Source organism: Hyla sarda, chromosome 5, assembly GCF_029499605.1.
Source record: "Hyla sarda isolate aHylSar1 chromosome 5, aHylSar1.hap1, whole genome shotgun sequence".
NCBI classification, from domain to species: Eukaryota; Metazoa; Chordata; class Amphibia; order Anura; family Hylidae; genus Hyla; species Hyla sarda.
This window is the reverse complement of record NC_079193.1, coordinates 201397041-201419423: the sequence shown is the minus strand read 5'-3', so window position 1 is coordinate 201419423 and position 22383 is coordinate 201397041.

Below are 22383 nucleotides of genomic sequence, written 5' to 3'. Positions count from 1 at the left end.
ACCTACATACACAAAATTGACAGCATTCAGCCTTCTCATAAAAGCTCATCAGGTTAGGTTGAAAGGAGTGATCCCTCATAAATCCGTGCTAATGGGAAGTCATACATTTATTTTTAATGAGATACTCGAATATAGCATTTCTTAGAAAACTATTCAACAATTTACATACAACAGAGGTTAAACTAGTTGGCCTATGATTTCTGTGGTAATTTTTTTGACCTTTTTCGAATATCGGCACCATATTTGCTATTTGACAGTCCGGGTGAATGCACTCTATCACTAAAAAGTCCTTGAATATTAGAAATAGGGGTCTGTTTATAACATTATTTAACTTTCTTAGAACGTTGGACCTCAACACTATTGGTTAATAGTCCAGTAGGGCACTCCCTCTTGTCGGGACGTGTACCATTTGGGACAGATAATTATCTTTTGCTGTTGCCAGAAACCTATTATTGTGATTTGCTGCCTTATGTGTTTGCCTTAATAAAAGATTATCTGCTGCTTCCATTTGGCAGCTAATTTTTCTCTCCATATATTTCTACCCATAATGACTCCACATTATTAATTACTTCACACATATGTTCATGCAGTGTGGTCTTCAGACTGGACTTTACATAAAGGCAACCCTCTAACTTCACCTTTTCCAATTCTTTTGACTGTTCCAGAATAAATTGTAACCAAGTGTCACTATGTCATGATTATTTTCAGAAATGATCAAATCCAGTATATAATTTTTTCAAGACTTCTAGCATTAGTCATCATGCAATTTAGTAGTGATTTTGTTTTATTAAGTCTATCTCTAGTAACTTTTCTAACCCCTCACTCCACACTATGGTACATAAGAAAGCCTAATGTATCTACACAGTCTTTTCCTGTACTAGTGCAATTGCCCTCCCCAGTTCCTAGTTTTAACACTCATCAACACTTCTGTCTAGAGATGTTTTGAAAAAATTGATTTGGTCCATTCGTTAAATTTTTCGCCAAAAATTGGGTTGGTCCTAATTTATTTGCGGCTGGTCTGTATTAAAATTGCTATTTCTGGCCTACATAGAGCCTCAATAGCAGTGTAGAACACTCTGCCTCGCTATAACACGCATAGGGTGTGTGCTGGGTTTGAGGCGTCCCTATTAGTATCACTGTTGCAAAGCGGCACAATAACAGAGCCTGGAGGTGGCATCAGTATGAGGAGACCATATAGTGGCTGAATGACACAGCCTGGAGTTGGCGACAGCATGAGAAGACCATATATAGACGCTGAATGACACAGCCTGGAGTTGGCGGCAGCATGAGGAGACCATTTAGTAGCTGTATGACACCGCGTGGAGGTGGTGGCAGCATGAGGAGACCATATTGTGGCTGAATGACCTAGTCTGGAGGTGGCAACAGCCTGACCAGAACATAGCCAAAGTCCCAAGAAGGTCGGCACAGCAATAGGTAGTTGGTGCCCGAGGACCAAATGTAACGATAATCCAAAAGAAGAAAGGGTCCCGGCACTCAGATGCTTGTGAAATCTCAAAGATTTATTTATGCAACATGCATAGCATACAGGGTAGGTACGCGTTACGGCTCAATAGCCTTTATCAACCAGTTGATAAAGGCTATTGAGCCATAACGCGTACCTACCCTGTATGCTATGCATGTTGCATAAATAAATCTTTGAGATTTCACAAGTATCTGAGTGCCGGGACCCTTTCTTCTTTTGACTAGAACATAGGTCCTCACAAATGAAAAGAGTAAAGATATTTTTTAACATTTAAATTGAAGATTTCAAATAGATGAAACTGAAAATTATATTTAATGTGCCAGCAGCATGAGGAGACCACATGGCGGTACAGTGACACAGCCTGGAGGTGGCGGAAGCATGAGGAGACTATATAGTGGCTGAATGACACAGCCTGTAGTTGGTAGCAGTATGAAGAGACCATATAGTGGCTGAATGACCAAGACTGGAGTTGGCTACAACCTGACGAGACCATTGGGCCTCACAATTGAAAAGGTTAAAGATATTTTTTAACATTTAAATTGAAGATTTCAAATAGATGAACCTAAAAAGTTTTATTTAATGTGCCAGCAAATTGAGGAGACCACATGGCGGTACAGTGACACAGCCTGAAGGTAGCAGAAGCATGAGGAGACCATATAGTGGCTGAATGACACAGCCTGCAGTTGGTGGCAGCATATGGGGACCATGTAGTGGCTGATTGATTGACACAGCCTAGAATTGGCGGCAGCAAGAGCAGACCATATAGCGGCTGAATCACACAGTCTGGAGTTGGCGGCAGCATGAGAAAACCATATAGTGGCTGAATGACAAAGCCTGGAGGTGGCAGAAGCATGAGGAGACCATATAGTTGCAGAGTGAGACAGCCTGGAGGTGGCAACAGCATGAAGAGAACATATGGTGGCAGAATGAGACAGCATGGAGCTGGCATCAGCATGAGGAGAACATATGGTGGCAGTATGAGACAGCCTGGAGGTGGCATCAGCATCAGGAGTCCTAAAAGGGACTCGGTGACATAGTGGGGTGGTGGGTGGCAATACCAATACCCAGTGACAAAGGTGGGTGAAAAAAGGAGAATATGGCATCAGATGTGTGGCATCAGGCGGGTGGCAGGATCAGAACAGTAGCTGAGGCAGGTAGGCAGAAGAAAATGGTCTTTTTTGTGTTAGTGTGCACAAGTAAGCATTGAGGATAGGCATTATGTAAAACTTAACTTTTAATAATATTCTTAGGATAAAATATATGTACCCAAATTGTTTTTTAAATCAAACAAAAGGAAAGGTGTGTAAAAAACACCATGTGCCACCTACCCCACCAAGTAATGATGTGATGCAAAGGCCTCTAAGAGATGGAAGGGAAATACGTATGGTTCATTGTAACCGGTGGGGGTAAAAACTTCCCTTGTAAGGCCCTACTCTCGCATTATTAATTTGCTTCTTTGCAAGTGTTACTTGCCCTAAGGATACGTGCACACGATGGGGACCCACAGCGTATTTTACGCTGCAGATCCACCGCTGAAGGACCGGATGGATGTGCGAGTTACCAAGCATACGTGGTGTACTCGCACACATCGTGGCTGCTCCCCCTGCTCCATAAGCTAGGCCGAGAGCCACCGCAATGTGCGAGTATACTGTGCATGCACAATGCGACTCACACATCGCAGTGTGTCTGCTCGTAGTGGCATATTGATGCTCCGAGGAGGCACATGTAAAGCAACTAGAGATGAGCGAACTTTTCAAAAATGTAATTCGTCCGATTCGCCGAATTTTCCCGAAAAGTTTGTTTCGATCCGAATTTGCTTTCGGCGAATCGATATTAAAAAAGGCTATTTCTAGCCTACATACAGCCTCTATAGGAGTATAGAACACTTTGCTGTGTCCTAATACGCATATGGAGTGTGCTGGGGTAGTGAAATAATACTGTTATTCAGAATAACTTGCAGATTACCGGCATCAGTCTTAGAATCACTGCCGCACAGCAGCACAATGACAGAGCCTGGTGGTGGCATCAGTGTCAGTAGACCATAGAGTGACTGAATGACATAGCGTGGAGGTGTTGGCAGCATGAGGACACCATATAGAGGCTGAATGGTAGAGCGTGGAGGTGTTGGCAGCATGAGGACACCATATAGTGGCTGAATGGCACAGCGTGGAGGTGTTGGCAGCATGAGGACACCATATAGAGGCTGAATGGCACAGCGTGGAGGTGTTGGCAGCATGAGGACACCAAATAGTGGCTAAATGACACAGCTTGGATGAGGCTGAAGCACGAGGACACCATATAGTGGCTGAATGACACAGCGTGGAGGTGTTGGCAACATGAGGACACCATATAGTGGCTGAATGGCACAGAGTGGAGGTGTTGGCAGCATGAGGACACCATATAGTGGCTGAATGGCACAGCGTGGAAGTGTTGGCAGCATGAGGACACCATATAGTGGCTGAATGGCACAGCGTGGAGGTGTTGGCAGGATGAGGACACCATATAGTGGCTGAATGGCACAGCCCTAAGCACAGTAGGTGCCTTATGGTAAATATGGTACTGCAGATCACTGCCTATAATGCCCTAATACCAAATCAAATCATTACTATTATGTAAGGTCTGATTATAGAGACCAAGTTAAAAATAATATTTAAACAATAAAAAAGAACATCCTTCTCTTTTGCAACAAAGAAATAATTTAATTAACATTAAATTAACCCCTTCCCGACCTATGACATACCTGTCCGTCATGGGTGTCAAGGTGTTCCCGACCCATGACATACAGGTACGTCATGAACATTTTTGCCGCTACTCGCGGCATCCCGCAGCGCCCGGAAAGATGGTGGCTATCACTGATAGCCAGCCATCTTACCGTGCGACCACAGGGGGGTTTCATCCCCCACCCCCCCAGCGATCGCTGCTATCAGCTGGTCAAATCTGACTAGCTGATAGCAGCGTTTCGCTATCAGAATACTTAGCAGCGTGGTGTGTGAGTCCCGATCACGGGGATCGGGACACACACCGCTCTGCTAAGTGTCCCTGACCCGTCCCCCGGCGTCACTTACCCGTCCGAGCGGTGTCCTGAGCGGTCCCGGCGGTTCCGGCGTCCTCCATGCGGTCCCGGCGGTGCTGCGTCCCGGAGGTGAGTTTCCGGCAGCAGTGCGGCATCTTCATTGGCAGCAGTGAGATCGCCGTAAAGCAATCTCACTGCTGCCTCTGGGAGTTTCAAAACTGCAACTCCCAGCATGCCCAGACAGCCTTTGGCTTTCTGGGCATGCTGGGAGTTGTAGTTTTGCAACATCTGGAGGTCCTCAGTTTGGAGACCACTATATAATGGTCTCCAATCTGTGCTCTTCCAGATGTTGCAAAACTACAACTCCCAGCATGCTCAGTCTGTCCAGGCATGCTGGGAGTTGTAGTTCTCTAACATCTGGAAGAGCACAGATTGGAGACCATTATACAGTGGTCTCCAAACTGTGGACCTCCAGATGTTGCAAAACTACAACTCCCAGCATGCCCAGACTGCCAAAGCATGCTGGAAGTTGTAGTTCGGCAACATCTGATCCTTCAGATATTGCCGAACTACAACTTCCAGCATGCCTGGGCAGTCTGGGCATGCTGGGAGTTGTAGTTTTGCAACAACTGGAGGCACACTAGTTGGGAAACATTGTCCGTTTCCTAACTCAGTGCCTCCAGCTGTTGCAATTGTTGCAAAACTATAACTCCCAGCATGCACTGACAGACCATGCATGCTGGGAGTTGTAGTTTTGCAACAGCTGGAGGCACTGGGCAACAGGGCAACAGGGCAACAGTATTTCAGGGCAACAGTTTTGGGACACATATGGGGTATCGCCGTACTCGGGAGAAATTGCCTTACAAATTTTGGGGGGCTTTTTCTTCTTTAACCCCTTATGAAAAGGTGAAGTTGGGGTCTACACCAGCATGTTAGTGCAAAAAAATAAATTTTTTACAATGACATGCTGGTGTTGCCCTATACTTTTCATTTTCACAAGAGGTAAAAGGGAAAAAAAGACCCTCTAAATTTGTAATGCAATTTCTCCCGAGTACGGAGATATCCCATATGTGGGTGCAAAGTGCTCTGGGGGCGCACAACAAGGCTCAGAAGGGAGAGTGCGCCATGTACATTTGAGGTGATTTGCACAGGGGTGGCTGATTGTTACAGCAGTTCTGACAAACGCAAAACAATAAATATCCATATGTGACCCCATTTTGGAAACTACACCCCTCACGGAATGTAATGAGGGGTGCAGTGAGAATTTACACCCCACTGGCGTATGACAGATTTTTGGAACAGTGGTCTGTGAAAATGAAAAATAAAATTTTTGATTTGCACAATCCACCGTTTCAAATATCTGTCAAACGCCAGTGGGGTGTAAATGCACACTGCACCCCTTATTAAATTCCATGAGGGGTATAGTTTCCAAAATGGGGTCACATGTGGGGGGGTCCACTGTTCTGGCACCATAGGGGCTTCCTAAATGGGACATGCCCCCCAAAAACCCTTTCAGAAAAACTCACTCTCCAAAATCCCATTGTCGCTCCTTCCCTTCTGAGCCCTCTACTGCGCCCGCCGAACACTTTACATACACATATGAGGTATTTCCTTACTCGAGAGAAATTGGGTTACAAATTTTAGGGTGATTTCTCTCCTTTTACCCCTTGTAAAAATTAAAAAATTGGGTCTACAAGAAAATGTGAGTGTAAAAAATGAAGATTTAGAATTTTCTCCTTCACTTTGCTGCTATTCCTGTGAAACACCTAAAGGGTTAAAACACTTACTGAATGTCATTTTGAATACTTTGTTGGGTGCAGCTTTTATAATGGGGTCATTTATGGGTTAATTCTAAAATGAAGGCCTTAAAATCCACTTCCAACCTGAACTGGTCCCTGAAAAATTACGATTTTGAAAATCTTGAGAAGAATTGGAAAATTGCTGCGGAACTTTGAAGCCCTCTGATGTCCTCCAAAAGTAAAAACTTGTCAATTTTTTTATGCAAACACAAAGTAGACATATTGTATATGTGAATCAATATGTAATTTATTTGGAATATCCATTTTCCTTTCAAGCAGAGACTTTCAAAGTTAGAAAAATGCTAAATTTTCAACATTTTCATGAAATTTTTAGATTTTTTTACCAAGAAAGGATGCAAATATCAGTGAAATTTTACCAATAACATAAATTAGAATATGTCACGAAAAAACAATCTCGGAATCAGAATGATAAGTAAAAGCATTCCAGAGTTATTAATGTTTAAAGTGACAGTGGTCAGATTTTCAAAAAATGCCCAGGTCCTGAAGGTGAAAATGGGCTGGGTCATGAAGGGGTTAAAAAAAAATTGTTAAAATTAAAATGTTGGATGACAAATGTAGGCAAACAAGTTTGAGCTTATGCTTTGCTGATATAAAGTGTACACATTTGTGTATTCTTAAAATAAAATAATGTTGAACTTTGCCATTTAAACCATTGAGTAAAATATAACTTTAATTCATTGCACACAGAAAAAAGACTGAAACCTCCATTTTCCAAATTGTAATTAATTGCTTTCTCTAAAGCCTTATTTCCCTAGTAGAAAAATACAACACACAACATACTGCAATAATTCAAAGTGTAGCCTCAGATTTCTGAAGCATATTTTAAAGGGGTTCTCCACTGCCCTGCCTTCCGGAGCTCCGCTCGCAGCGTCCGGAAGTTTTCTTACTCCGAACGCTGTGTGCGGGCTTCCATGTTCGAGGCCGCCCCCTCGTTACGTCACTCCCGTCCCCTCGTGACATCACACCCACCCCCCTGTGACATCACGCCCACCCCCTCAACGAATGTCTAAGGGAAGGGGGTGTGACAGCGGTCGCGCCTCCTTCCCATAGACTTTCGTTGAGGGGGCGGGTGTGACGTCACGAGGGGGCGGCCTCGAACACCGAAGCCCGCACACAGCGTTTGGAGTTATAAACTTCCGGACATTACGAGCGGAGCTCCGGAAGGCAGGGCAATGGAGAACCCCTTTAACTTTTAGAACAGAAATTTTGGATGTTGATTAGAGACTTTGGGATAACCTGCACCCTGCATCTCCGATGCTCACTCCTGAGTGGTGCACTTGGAATTAATGTCACCTATTTCAACATATTTAATTTCTGTCCAGTGAAACAGATTTATTTGATCTGTGACCCAGTGCACAGTGTGGACTGAAGGGGAAATTCCCTTTGAAAACAACAGGCAAGCACACAATTTTTACAGACACCTAAATATATAAAGAAAAATAATATCTGAATTAAGATTTATTTATGTCTTTATAGCTAATGAATGTTATTTATGTTAATTTGTAGCAATTACTGACAAGTGATGCAATTTTATTTTACACTGTTTGAATATACAGTAAAAGAGCAAAATTCACATCATGTTCTCTGGCAAATCTGTAGATGATCTAGGATCAGACTAATGATCTAAAGCAACTGAACTATTCAGAATGAAATAATTAGATGAATTAGCTAAGCAGAGTATACAGATCTTCTAAAAGGAACAAGGTAACCAACAAAGAAAGCATTGGCAGCAAATATTTTGCACATAAGTAAAGCAATGCTAGTTTGTCATATAGCATTACAGTGCATTATGGACATTAAGGGGGGAATGTCATTCATGTACGCCTACATTCAGGAGTAAAAACAAATATCATAAAAAAAAATTGTGACTTATTTTTTTTTTTTTTTCTTCATTCTGTCCATGTCATCTTTTCAAAAGTGGGTGGGGCTAAGCAAAAAAAAAAAAAGTGGAGCATGTTAAACCCACCTGATTTATTTTCCATCATATCAGCCATGAGGAAGCCTGTTTAGTGCAAAACAATTGCTTCTTAAAGCTGGGGAACGCACCTGCATGTGCTCCTGCTAGATATTGATTTACGGAATTAAACATCACAGCAAAGGGGGTAAGTGCCGTCTTTTCTTTTTCATGTCATTAGGTTGTATCTGTACCTTACATTGGGACAGAACACCACCAGTAGACGCTAGATATAGTGACTATGCTATACCAGACTGCCAGCATTGGTCCAGAATGTGAACTGTATGCACGACTCAGCAGTTCCGGCTATCAGCTTCATTATTGGGAATTATGCATCTGCAACCTGTCCAAAAAGGCATATAGCAGGCCCATTGAGTTTAATAGATCGAATATAGGCAACTAATTACTACATACAGTTGATTTTTTGAATCTCTATCAGGCATGTGGAAATCCAATCGCCAGACAGGTAAATTTTTCATGACTTTAGCCCTGCATCGGGCAAGCAGGGCTGGTGTGAGGTGCAGAACAGATGTAGTTTGCACCTCACACCGGACCTCTAATTTTGAGATCCAGTGCTCAGGGTGTATGGAGCGGGCTCCTGACTCAAGATCCCCCAGCTGATTGCTGTAGCTGGGGGCAGCCGGTAAAAGTCGGCATGTGGCGATCGCCACGGATGACTATTAACACTTTAGATCGCCGCTAAAGGGATCTTATAACCATCCCTGGTTGTCTAGTGGGGGTGGATTACCCCTGCAGTGCAATTGCACATGGGAGGGATCCACTATAGAGTTAGCCTGAGGGCTTACCTCTCATCCCATGGTCCGTGGATCTGTATTTGATTGTGCCTGCCTGAAGAAGGCTTAATCAAAAGAGCACAGATCAACAGATCAGTAGAGTTCTATGGAACTTTGTTGATCTGTATGAGAAATCTATTGACTCCTTCTTAAAGTCCCCTAAGGGACTAATAAAGTGTAAAGAAAGAAAGTTTTTATAAAAGTATAAGATACACAATCATTAACCCCTTCCATATTAAAAGTTCAGATCACCCCCTTCAAATTTTTCATATTAAAACATGTAAACATGATAAAAATAAACCTACTTGGTGTTGACATGTGCATAATTGTCCGAACTATTAAAATATAACACTATACATCCCGTACAGTCAATAGCGTTTACATAAAAAAATACCAAACTTAGAATTGTGTTTTTTCATGACATCTTATCCCAGAAGAAAGTCTGATCGAAACCAAAATGTTAAATTTGGTTTCGATCAGCAAATTACGGCACAAAATAAATGAGCCCTCATACAGCTCAGTATACAGAAAAATGTAAATGTTATAGGAGTCAGAAAATGGCAATTCAAAAATACTAAAAAGTTTATAATTTTTTTTTAATTAGTAACACAAGACAGAAATGAAACACATTTAGTATTGCTGTAATCAGGCCAACCTAAAGTATGACAATAATATGTTTGACCACAAGCTGAATGGCATAAAAAAAAGAAACCCCCCAAATTTGCTATTTTTCTTGTTTCAAAACATATGTTATGGAAAAATTAAAGGTGTCATTACAAAATCCAATTGGTCCCGCAAAAAAAAAAAAAATGCCCCATATGGGCTTGTAGATGGAAAAATAAAACAATTATGTTATTATAAGGCAAGGAAGAAAAAACACAAGTGCAAAAACAAAATAAATAAACTAATAAAGACCTTATTTATGTAACACCAAAGAAGAAAGAAAGCGGAGCGCTCTTCTTTGGTGTTACATACATACTGTCTTTTTTCAGCATGCAGCGCCACCCGTTATTGCTACCTGGATGCAACTGGATCCATTCATTAGCTGTGGAGTGTGCTATACTGTGTAGGGAGTTACGCTGCAATTTGTCTCTTTGGAGTTTGGAAATACCTTATTTACATGCTATTTTGGTTAAAATTATTTTGTGTATCAGGACAAGGGGATTGTCATGAAGGACAAGTAGAGTGTGCTCCGTTTTAGTCCCTTGAACTAGTAGTAGTAGTTTATTTATTTAATTTCCACACCTCTGCTCTATGTTCATTCTGGGTGACTTAAAAGTGCAGACCTTTTCAGAAGCTTTTCAGAAGTGTTCCTTAATGCATATTGAGGTATTGTTTGGGTTAATACTAAATGTCTTTACCAGGGTTTGTGCTCCAATTTGACAAGATTACAAGAGAGCTTTCCCTTTTTTTTTCTATACATATATATAAAAAAAAATTCTCCTGCTCTGGACAGTTCCAGATACGGGCATCAGGTGTCAGCAGAGAGCACTGTGGATAAGACAAAAAATAAATTAAAAAAGAAAAGAAGTTCTTCTATAGCATACAGCGGCTAAAAAGTACTGGAAGGGTAAATATTTTTTAACAGAAGTAATTTACAAATCTGTTTAACTTTCTGGGACCAGTTGATTTAAAAAAAAAAAAAATGTTTTCCACCGGAATACCACTTTAAGTAAAATCTTGCTGGTGTTAAATTACCCATATTTATGAAAAGGTGCTAATTCCCCCTTTCCACAAAACCCAGTCCATTTTATGCTAAGCCTGCCCACTGCGATTGTGCTGTTAAAGGGGTACTCTGCCCCTAGACATCTTATCTCCTCTCCAAAGGATAGGGGATAAGATGTCAGATCGCCGGGGTCCCGCTGTTGGGGACCCCCGGGATCGCCGCTGCGGCACCACGCTATCATTACTGCACAGAGCAAGTTCGCTCTGCGCGTTATGACGGGCAATACAGGGGACGGAGCAATGTGAAGTCATGGCTCCGCCCCTCATGACATCACGGCCCGCACCCTTAATGCAAGTCTATGGAAGGGGGCGTCATGACCACCACGCCCCCTACCATAGACTTGTATTGAGGGGGGGGCGGGCCATGATGTCACGAGGGGCGGAGCCGTGACGTAACGATGCTCCGGACCCTGTATTGCCCGTCATTACGCACAGAGCGAACTCTCTCTGTGCAGTAATGATAGCGTGGTGCCGCAGCGGAGATCCCGGGGGTCCCCAGCAGCAGGACCCCGGCGATCTGACATCTTATCCCCTATCCTTTGTATAGGGGATAAGATGTCTAGGGGCAAAGTACCTCTTTAAGCTGTAAAAAGTTGCAAATCTTTGCTCAAAAAGAGGATTTGTGTAAACATTTGCAACTATTTGATGGCAGAACACTGTTTGATACTGTATATTATTTCCATAGCATTTTGTTAAATATTTTTGTCAAAACCAGGAATGGTTTCAAAACATAGAAAGAGGTTTACATCTTTCCATTATAGTTCTTTGTATCTACTTTGATTTTGTCCATAAAAACATTTGACCTAACTACTACAGGTAAATCCAGCCTTACACAGATTTGATCATTATTATGAATGGGAATTTGGCAAAACATAACTTCAGATATCTGAGTGCCCTGCTTGCAAGGGCTTACACTCTACAAGGGAAGGGAAACAATAGGTGGGGTCGACAACTAGTTGTCTATGGGAAGTTAGGGAAGTGTCCATTACCAGTTCAGTGTAGTGGCAGCAGGGTCATTTTAGGTCCTGGGTTTTCTTTAAGAGATGGATCGTTTGGTGGATTTTTAAGGTCTTGATGGTGGGCAAGAGCAGGATGAGTAAGTGTAAGGATTTCCGGTGTTTGGGAAAAGAATGGGAGAAGTCTTGGAGACTGTTGTGTGAGGTGTGACTCAGTGCTCTGGACCGTTCCTGACATGGACTCTGGACAGTTCCTGACATGGACAGAGGTGTCAGCAGAGAGCACTGTGTTCAGACAGAAAATAAATTCCTGGGGAGCATACAGCAGCTGATGAGTACTGGAAGGATTAAGATTTTTAAATAGAAGTAATTTACAAATCTGTTTAACTTTCTGGCACCAGTTGATTATGACCTGTGTCACTTTATGTAATAATAATTCAATGTCAAGAAACAGTCTGGTGTCGGCACTGCCACTAAGATAAGAAGGAGCCGCACTAAAACCACACCACAACCATTACTTGCAGACTCTTTCTTTGCTGAGCTCCTAGTGCTCATCCAGAATAGCAGAGCCAAATTCCAAAAGAAGAAACGGAGGATCTTCAGCGGTGAGCTTTATTCAATAACAGGACATACAACCAATGCCTGGTCGATGAATCTGATTCCAGCACAAATATGGACAGGGACTTTAATCCTAGCAGCTGAGTGGCTGATCGGGTCAACAGCCGCTACCCCCTTTAGATGCAGCACCCAGAGGGGCAGAGGCATGAAACATCAGAAAAAGAAGTGGTACCAAGAGGCAGCAGGTCACCTGGAGGAGGTAGGTGAATTTGCTCCTCCTGATTCCACAAGGGTGAATAGATCTACTGTCATTAATCTGACAGACATTGTATTGACAGAGAGTTGCCAGTCAGTGTTATAGAAGGGGTTACATTTTTGTATTGCATCTAAGTTTGACTTTTCTCAGTTTGTTACAGATTTGCATCGTTCTGTACGCAAAATTAATTTACATTGTTTTTTGCAACAAAATCTATCAGACGTAAAGATGATAAACTAGCGTGGGAGGTGCCAGTAGCCACAGGAGCATTAGGTTTAGTGAGAATGATGTAGTAAAATTGTTGTTGGATATTCCAGACAGTGAATTACAGATGTCAAATGGGGATTATTCTCCCTTTACTGGAGGACAATCATCTTCATTTAACCCCCCTCTGCCTGCAGGTTCTAGCATTCACACATTCTTAGAATGTGCACAGCGTGATGTAAAATCTTTAATTTACCCTAATGCTAAAGCTAATCTAACAAAAAGATAAGAAGAGGCATTGAAATGGCTTTCTTTCCAACAAAATGTAGCAGTGCGACCTGCAGACAAAAAGGGGGTAATATTGTTTTGTTATCTAAAAAATATTATTTAGAAGAAGCTGAACGACAGTTATCCAATTCAACTAAATATACCAAGTTATCATATGACCCCACACGCCATCATCATGATTTAGTGAGATCTTTATTATGCAAGGGTGCAGAATTGAATATTTTTACTGAGAAATCGTTTTTTTTTTGTTCCCTAAAAAGCCTTACTGGTACTGGTTCACCAAGATACACAAAAATATTGAGGCCGTCAAATTGTTGCAGAAAGGGGTTCCTTAATGGAGCCCATCTCACAATATTTGGATTGGATTTTAAGCCCCCTTTTGAAAACAGTTCCATCGCATATACAGGACACAGGCCATTTATTAATTATTATACAAGATTTTGGATGGCAGCAGGGATTATCCCTGGCCAGTATCGACATCGAGAGTCTGTACACCCACATCCCGCAGGATGTGGGTCTACAGGCTGTAAGGCGTCGACTGGAAATGCTACATTAATATAGTGAGGGTTTTCTAAATTACATATGCAACATGTTGAAATTTGTACAAAGTCAGAATGTGTTTCAATTTTATGGGGACTGGTAAAAAAAATCTAAGGGATATCTTAGTCAAATATAGGTTGGAAAAATCTGATAGGCTCACATACTGTAAAAATGAATGCGCTTATCACTTGTAAAACAAGTTTTGTCATTTATTCCCTGTTTTGCAGTTGCGGTAAATAATACATTGGAAAAACTAACAGATCTATGCAAGTAAGGATAAAGAAACATTTAAGATCTATGAAAACAGGCACGGGGAGTAAGAATAAAAAAAAAGATTTTAAATTCATAGGACTTTTTGTGGAACATATTCTACCTAGAGGAAGTGATAGGCAGAAGCTATTATTGCAAAAAGAAACAAAATTTATCCTACACCCTGATGCAATAGGACCTTTGGGTCTAAACACACGGAGCGGTTTTAGCGTATTCCCTCCGGAGTAACCAGCGCTGTTTGTATATAGCAATAGACAGGTATTGTAAGAGCAATAACCTGATGTAAGAAGTGTTATGGCTCTCAGTAATGTGTTTTTATAATTACATAAATGTTTTTAATGGTGTTTTCAACATGTTTGTTAATACATTTTTTTGCACTGCATAAATAGAATGAGGGAGTTGGAGGAAGTTAAAGGTAATTGATTAAGCACAGGTGCACAAAACGATTCATCGACCAGGCATTAGCTGTATGTCCTGTTCTTGAACAAAGCTCACCACTGAAGATACGAGAGCCTCCATATCTTCTTTTGTGAATTATGCAATAATAACCCTGGGATGCTTTTACTTATTGTCACGCCAAGCGCTCCGGGTCCCTCTCCTCCCCCGGAGCGCTCGCGGCGTTCGGCTCCTGTCCACAGTGCCCCGGTCAGACTCGCTGACCGGGAGCGCTGCTCTGTTTCCCCCGGCGGGGATGCGATCCGCGCGGCGGGACGTGCCTGCCTGCGAGTCGCATCCCGTTCTGTTTACCTGCCCCGTTCTCCTTCTGTTCAGTTCCGGCGCGCGCGGTCCCGCTCTCTAGGGCGCGCGCGCGCCGGGTCTCTCAGATTTAAAGGGCCAGTGCACCATTAATTTGTGCCTGGCCCAGTCTGTTCCCAATCACTCCCTAACATATATAAAACCACTTTCCCTCCTGTCCTCGCCGGATCTTGTTGCCTTGTGCCAGTGAAAGCGTTTTGTGAACCCATTGCCTGTGTATCCAGACCCTTGCTGTGGCCCCTGACTACGAACCGTTGCTACCTGCCCTGACCTTCTGCTACGTCTGACCTTGCCTTTGCCTTGTCCTTGTGTCCCGTACCAGTCTCAGCCGTCAGAGGGGTTGAGCCGCTACCGGGTGGAACGACCTGGGGGTTACCTGCCGCAGCAAGTCCATCCCCCTTTGCGGCGGGCTCTGATGAAAACCAGTAATCCCTTAGATTACGTTCCCCTGGTATGGCCCACACCATAGCCCCTCTGGCACAGAGGATCCACTACCTGTGTCCTCCCCGCATACCAGTCCGTATTCTGACAGTAGATCTGGCCATGGATCTCGCTGAGGTGCCGCTGCCCAGTATCGCCAACCTAACCACCTAACCAATCTCAGCAGATCGCCCAACAAGGACAACAGCTGACTCAGTTGACTGCCATGCTACAGCAGCTTCTGCCACCACAGCAGCAACCATCTCCTCCATCAGCTCCAGCTTCTCCTCCGCAGAGAGTTGCCGCTTCTAGGCTACACCTGTCCCTACCTGATAAGTTTGATGGGGACTCTATGCTGTGCCGTGGGTTCCTGTCCCAGTGTTCCCTACACCTGGAGATGATGTCGGACCAGTTTCCCACAGAACGGTCTAAGGTGGCGTTCGTGGTCAGCCTGCTGTCTGGAAAGGCCTTGTTCTGGGCCACACCGCTTTGGAACCGCAACGATCCTGCCACTGCTACTATCCAGTCCTTCTTCTCCGAAGTATGCAGTGATTTTGAGGAGCCAGCCCGCACTTCCTCAGCCAAGACGGCTCTATTGAATCTTGTCCAAGGGAGCTCTTCAATGGGTGAATACGCCATACAGTTCAGCACCATCACCTCTGAGCTAGCCTGGAACAATGAGGCCCTCTGCGCAACCTTCAAGAAAGATTTATCCAGCCACATCAAAGATGTTCTGGCCGCACGAGAGATTCCTGCTACCCTGTCTGAACTCATCCATTTGGCCACTCGCATTGACATGCGTTTCTCATAAAGACGCCAGGACCTTCACCAGGAAAAGGATCTTGTTCGGACCAGGCGGTTTCCTCGCTTGGCACCTCTCTTCCAGTGTCCTTTGCAACCTGTTCCTCTACCTTCCGCCGAGGGGGCTATGCAAGTGGATCGGTCTCGCCTGACCCAACAAGAGAGGACTCGCCGCAGGGACGAAAACTTGTGCCTGTACTGTGCTAGTACCGAACATTTCCTGAAGGACTGTCCTATTCGTCCTCCGCGTCAGGGAAACGCACCTAGTTAACGTGGGAGAGGCGTTGCTAGGAGTGAATTCTTCCTCTCCACCACTGACTATCCCTGTGCGGAATTTCTCTACCCGCTAATATTAATACTTCCTTCTCCGCTGTGGCCTTTCTGGATTCAGGTTCAGCAGGAAATTTCATTGAAGCCTCTCTCATCAACAGATTCAATATTCCTGTTACCCGTCTCGTCAAACCTCTCTTCATTTCATCAGTGAATGGAGAAAAATTGGTCTGCACTGTGAGATACCGCACAGAACCTCTGCTCATGAGTGTTGGAGCTCTCCATCATGAAAATGTTGAATTTTTTGTACTGCCCAACTGTACCTCTGAAATTCTTCTTGGCTTGCCCTGGCTCCAGCGACACGCACCTACCCTCGACTGGGCCACTGGGGACATTAAAAGTTGGGGTTCTTCCTGCCACAAGCGATGTCTCAAGTCTGTTCCTACCAGCCAAGTCTCCATCGCTACACCATTGCCAGGCCTTCCTAAGGCCTATCAGGACTATTCTGATGTTTTTTGTAAAAAGCAAACAGAGGTCTTTCCACCACACAGACCCTACGACTGCCCTATTGACTTGCTTCCTGGTACCACACCGCCCCGTGGCAGGATTCACCCACTCTCCGCTCCAGAAATGCAAGCCATGTCTGAATACATTCAGGAAAACCTAAAAAGAGGTTTTATCCGGAAATTTTCTTCTCCAGCCGGAACTGGATTCTTCTTCGTTGCCAAAAAAGACGGATCTCTACGCCCATGTATAGACTACCTCGATCTTAATAAAATCACAGTGAAAAAATGCTGTCCTCTGCCACTCATCTCTGAACTCTTTGACCGATTGCGTGGAGCAAAAATTTTTTCCAAACTTGATCTAAGGGGCGCATATAACCTCATTCGAATCCGTGAGGGTGACGAGTGGAAAACCGCATTTAACACTAGAGATGGACACTTTGAATATCTCGTCATGCCGTTGGACTTTGCAATGCCCCTGCAGTCTTTTCAGATTTTGTTAATGATATTTTTCGGGATTTGCTGTCTATTTAGATGACATTCTAATCTTTTCCTCCAACCTTGAGGAACATCGTCTCCATGTCTGTCAAGTGCTCCAGCGTCTTCATGAAAATCATCTGTACGGCAAATTTGAAAAAGGTCTTTTTGAATGCAGCAGCCTTCCTTTCCTGGGATACTTAGTCTCGGGTCAGGGTCTTCAAATGGATCCTGACAAACTTTCCACGGTTTTGGATTGGCCACGCCCCTCTGAACTCCATGCTATCCAACGCTTTCTTGGATTTGTGGTAGCCCTTGGGGGGGGGTATGGTAGTGGTGGTATGATATAGGTATAGAAGGGGTTAATGTTAACCCTAGAGTTTGTGACTCCAGGCTGAGGACTGGTATGCTGAATCAATGTTCCGGCCTATCACCGCCCTTCCCAGTAACGATATGTGCATAAAATAACTGAAGGTCCACAAAGAGATTGAACTTGAAATTGAATACATTTTTACTGAAGTGCTTGCAATATCCACGACACAGTAACAGTCTCATACAAACAGTCCTTAGGTTGCTTAGTGACTGGCAGTTGTAGCGGACCTTGAGCTAGATATACAGTCTCTGAATTTAGGGAGAGATTTGCAGATCTGTCCGGATTTAGGGAAATTATTAGGTCCAGTGATGCTGCAGAGTGTCTGGGAATTGATACAATCTATAATTAGATTGTTCATCCGTTGCCATAAGGCTCAGGCCTAACTCACTGCGTTAGCTGCTGCGCAGATCCTTCTCTCATGATAGCCCACGAGGTAAGAAAGCGGAACATGGTCGCCACTACCTTATATGGGCAGGGGGCGGGGCGGATCTGATTGGTCCGAACATCTGCCATTCACCATTACATGGTGTAATGGGATTGCTTACGTCACAGGGCCTCCAAAGGTCCTTAAACTAATTTATATATATATATATATATATATATATATATATATATATGTTTTTTTATTTTAAACCATTTAACATAAAATTACAACTCTTACTTTAAAGAGCAAACAACACACAAAATATGCAAACAATAGAATACCTAAATGGATCTTCAAAGCAATGCAATATACAATTTAAGGAACATAAAAAGAAAAGCATAGGGAAAAAAAAAAAGAAAGGGGAGGAAAGAAAAAAGAGAAACCAGGGTTCAATCTAAATATGTTCTGTATACATATAAATCTCTTACATATTAGATCCTTTTGATAAATTCCGCCCACTTATTCCATCTATCAGTACCTATCAGTTGCCCCCGCTGTCTAGCAATAAGCCCCTCTAGTACCAGATTGTGATGCGTCGTAGCTTTAATAATTGCAATATCTGGAATACCTACCGATTTCCAACACTGAGCAATGGAGATTCTTGTCACTGCAAGGACATGATAAATAATAATCAATTGGTCTCTAGATATATTTTCTAGGGTCAAGGATAGCAAGGCCACTTCTGGGCCCCATCTAACGGGGGTAGGAAGAAGATGATCTAGTTAATGTTTGATATTCGACCATAAAGGACGAATAGAATCGCATGTCCACCATAGATGCATCAAGGTACCTACTTCTTTGCCACATCTCCAACAGGAATTAGAGGATAAGGAGTACATTTTAGCGAGACGGGCAGGGGTACAATACCACCTATAGAGCAGTTTCCGTGAGGATTCAAAATGATTAGCACATCTAGATACTTTTTTATGTATATCAAATACAAATCCCCATTGCTCATCAGTAAATTTTTGACCCAAATCATCCTCCCATCTCTGTTGAAATATAAAGCGTTGGGGTCTATTAATATGTATAAGTTCTGTGTAGGCTACTGAGATTCCCTTAGTAAATACCTTATTATTTAATAAAAAACTTTCATATCTTGTCCTGTTTACTACCTGGGGCAAGGCTAATGAACTAAGAAAGTGGTGAATTCTTAAATATTTAAAAAATTCTGCATGGGCAAGAGAAAAAGCTATAGCAATAGATGCAAAGGGAAGGAGGCCCGATGCATCATAGAGTTGAGACACAGTATAAATACCTTCTCTAATCCAGGATCTTAAATCTAGATCATCTAGATAACTCCCTGTTGCTACAAGTGGAATATCAATTACCCGCCATGGACACAAAACCTTCATATACTCCAATTTATTCCAGATTCTAATAGCTGCCTTGATAGTAAGACAAGAGACAGAAGGGAATATAGTAAGATTAAACCGTAATGACCAAAGAAAGCTAGGCAGAGATGGTGCTCCCAGTAGTTCTGATTCTATGTCCACCCAGTGTGGGGGATCTATTTGCCACCACCATTTTCTAAGTTGATCCATCAAGACTGCATGATAATATATTTGTAGACATGGGAACCCTCCTTCTCTAACTGGGCTATATAGCAGTTGTGAATTAACTCTAGGACATTTTCTTGCCCATATAAATTGGGTCAATAACTTCTGAAGATCCAAAATATACATATTTGGGACTACAATTGGCAGGTTTCGAAAATAATATAAAATTTTGGGTAGCAGAACCATTTTTGCTGCTGCTATACGCCCTGTCCAGGACACAGGGAGAAAGGAAAAATAAGCAATATCTTTAGCTATTTGACATTTCAAGGATGAAAAATTCACGCTTGCAGTCCTAGATGGATCAGCAGTTAAAGTAATGCCCAAATAAGGGATTTGGCCCTCTGACCAAGAAAAGGAAAAGTTAGTTCTCAGATATTCCTCCATCTCCTTAGATAAATTAAGAACCAAAATGGTGGACTTAGCTTGATTCATCTTATAATAACTTGCCTTCTGAAAACCTTCTATTATATTTGTAACTATATGAAGTGAGTGTTGTGGGTTTGTTAAACAGATAATGACATCGTCTGAAAACAGACCGATACGGTGGTTCTGTGATCCTATCTGGATCCCAGTTAAAGCAGACGATGTCCTTATATGCTGTGCGAAGGGTTCCATTATTAATGTAAAAATAAGGGGGGACAGGGGGCACCCCTGCCGAGTGCCATTACTAAGGACAAATCTCTGAGACACTGTTCCAGCAGTATATACCTTTGCAGAAGGAGAAGAATATAGGGCCATTATAGCATGTTCCAATTTAGAGGGAAATTTAAACTTGCATAAAACCTCCTGGATATACATCCAGTGCACCCGATCAAACGCCTTCTCCGCATCCAAAGAAAGGAGCAGAGAAGGTGCCCGATCTGCACTGACCTTAGCAATCAAGTCAAGGAAACGTCTTATACCGTCCAGTGTCTGGCACCTCTTCACAAATCCCACTTGATCTTTGGAGATCAAGACCGGCAAAATCTTATTGAGACGGGCAGAAACTACCATAGCGTATAACTTAATATCGCTATTAAGAAGCGATATAGGCCTATAGTTAGAAACCCTATCAGATGGCTTACCTGTCTTAGGAACAGTAACCAGGAGGGCCTCAAGCATCTCGGCAGGGGGGACACCTGTAGATGCAATAACATTAAAGGTTCTAAGCAAATATGGAGCCACTAAAGGTGCACATTTTTTTTATAAAAATCGTTAGAAATACCATCAGGGTCTGGAGATTTAGATGGCTTAAGAGCCCTGATACACGAATATATTTCATCAATAGAGAATTGGGAGGTTAACTCATGTAAGCATTCAGATGGAAATGTAGGTAATACCACAGAGGAAAGGAAAGAGGAGATTGTATCCCTAGTAGGTTGAAAGGTGGAGGAGTCAGATTTTAAGTTATATAACTCTTGGTAATATTGGGCAAAGCAGTCAGCAATACCTTGTGGGTCCATTATTTTAAAGCCCTTAGGGGAAGTAATAAAGGGGAAACGAGCTTTCCGTTCTCGTTTTTTAAGTTGCTTACCCAAGTATGAGCTGGCTTTATTACCTTGCCAGTAAGAAGTCAGCCTCAAATGCCTAAGTGCAAGTTCATATTCATGAAGTGTAAGGGATTGGAGTTGTGCTTTTATCCGAGTAATTTCTTGTGTTAGGTCTGCAGAGTGAATTGTTTGGTTCCGCCTATGTAGCTCCGCCAACTTTAACTGTAATTCCAAATGTTCATGTGTTCTAATTTTTTTATCATATGCCATTTGGCTAATAAAATGACCCCTGATGGTGGCTTTGAATGCACACCATAATATTGGATCTGTTATATCATTAGTATCATTATTCCGAAAATATGTGGATATGGCAGTTGTAGTAGCCTCCAAATATTTTGGGTTGTTCAGGACTATAGTGTTAAGTCTCCAAATGGGGACTAGATAGTGAGTGTACTTTTCTTTGATTGTAATACTTATAGGAGAATGGTCTGACCATTCAATCGGCATAATGCCAGCATCTTCAATAAGGGGTAATACAAACCGCGAAACTAAGGTATAATCAATTCGTGTATATATTTTACATGGATGAGAGTAAAATGTGTAGCTTTTTTCCGTAGGGTGTACTGCCCTCCAGGCATCATACAAGTCCATTTTACTTATGAGGAAAAACAAATCTGAAGTGTCTGACTTAGGGGAGGTAGTTGTAGTATCCATTGTCGGCCACATTACCATATGAAGATCCCCTAATACTACAATATGCCCCTCCGCCACCTTATTTACCTTACCAAAGAGACATTTAATAAAAGCCTTTTGACGCTTGTTAGGGGCAGATAACGCAACCAAAGTGTAAGTAACATTATTCAACTGACATTTAAGAATAATATACCGTCCCTCCGTATCTAACTCTACATACTGTGGTACAAAGGTCATTAAACTCAATACCATAGAGTTCACCTAGTCACATGACCCGCAGGTCCTGCAACGCTATGGAAACAAGTAATTAACCATTTATTTACATATGTTATTCTATTTAAATTAACCTTTGAATAACTTAGTGATTTATACACTAGAATAGATGCGACTAGAGGTTAAATAAGTGACAGGGATCCCTATGTCCTAGGGACTCTTGCTATGGGGACCCATACATAAATAGGTACCGTATATAATGCTGTACCGAGACACCACAGATTCGCTAACTATTATCGTCATTTAATTCTCCACTTCTTCACCATCGTTGCTCCAATTGTGGCACTGACTAAGAAAAACACGAGTCCAAGATCTTGGCCTCCCCAAGCCAATGAAGCTTTTAACCGACTCAAGACTGCCTTCGCCTCGGCACCGGTCCTTTCCAGGCCTGATCCTATGAAGCCTTTTTTTCTTGAGGTTGACGCCTCCTTGGTCGGAGCTGGAGGCATTCTTCTTCAAAAAAAAACGCTTCTGGAAAAAAACATTACTTGCAGTTTTTTCTCC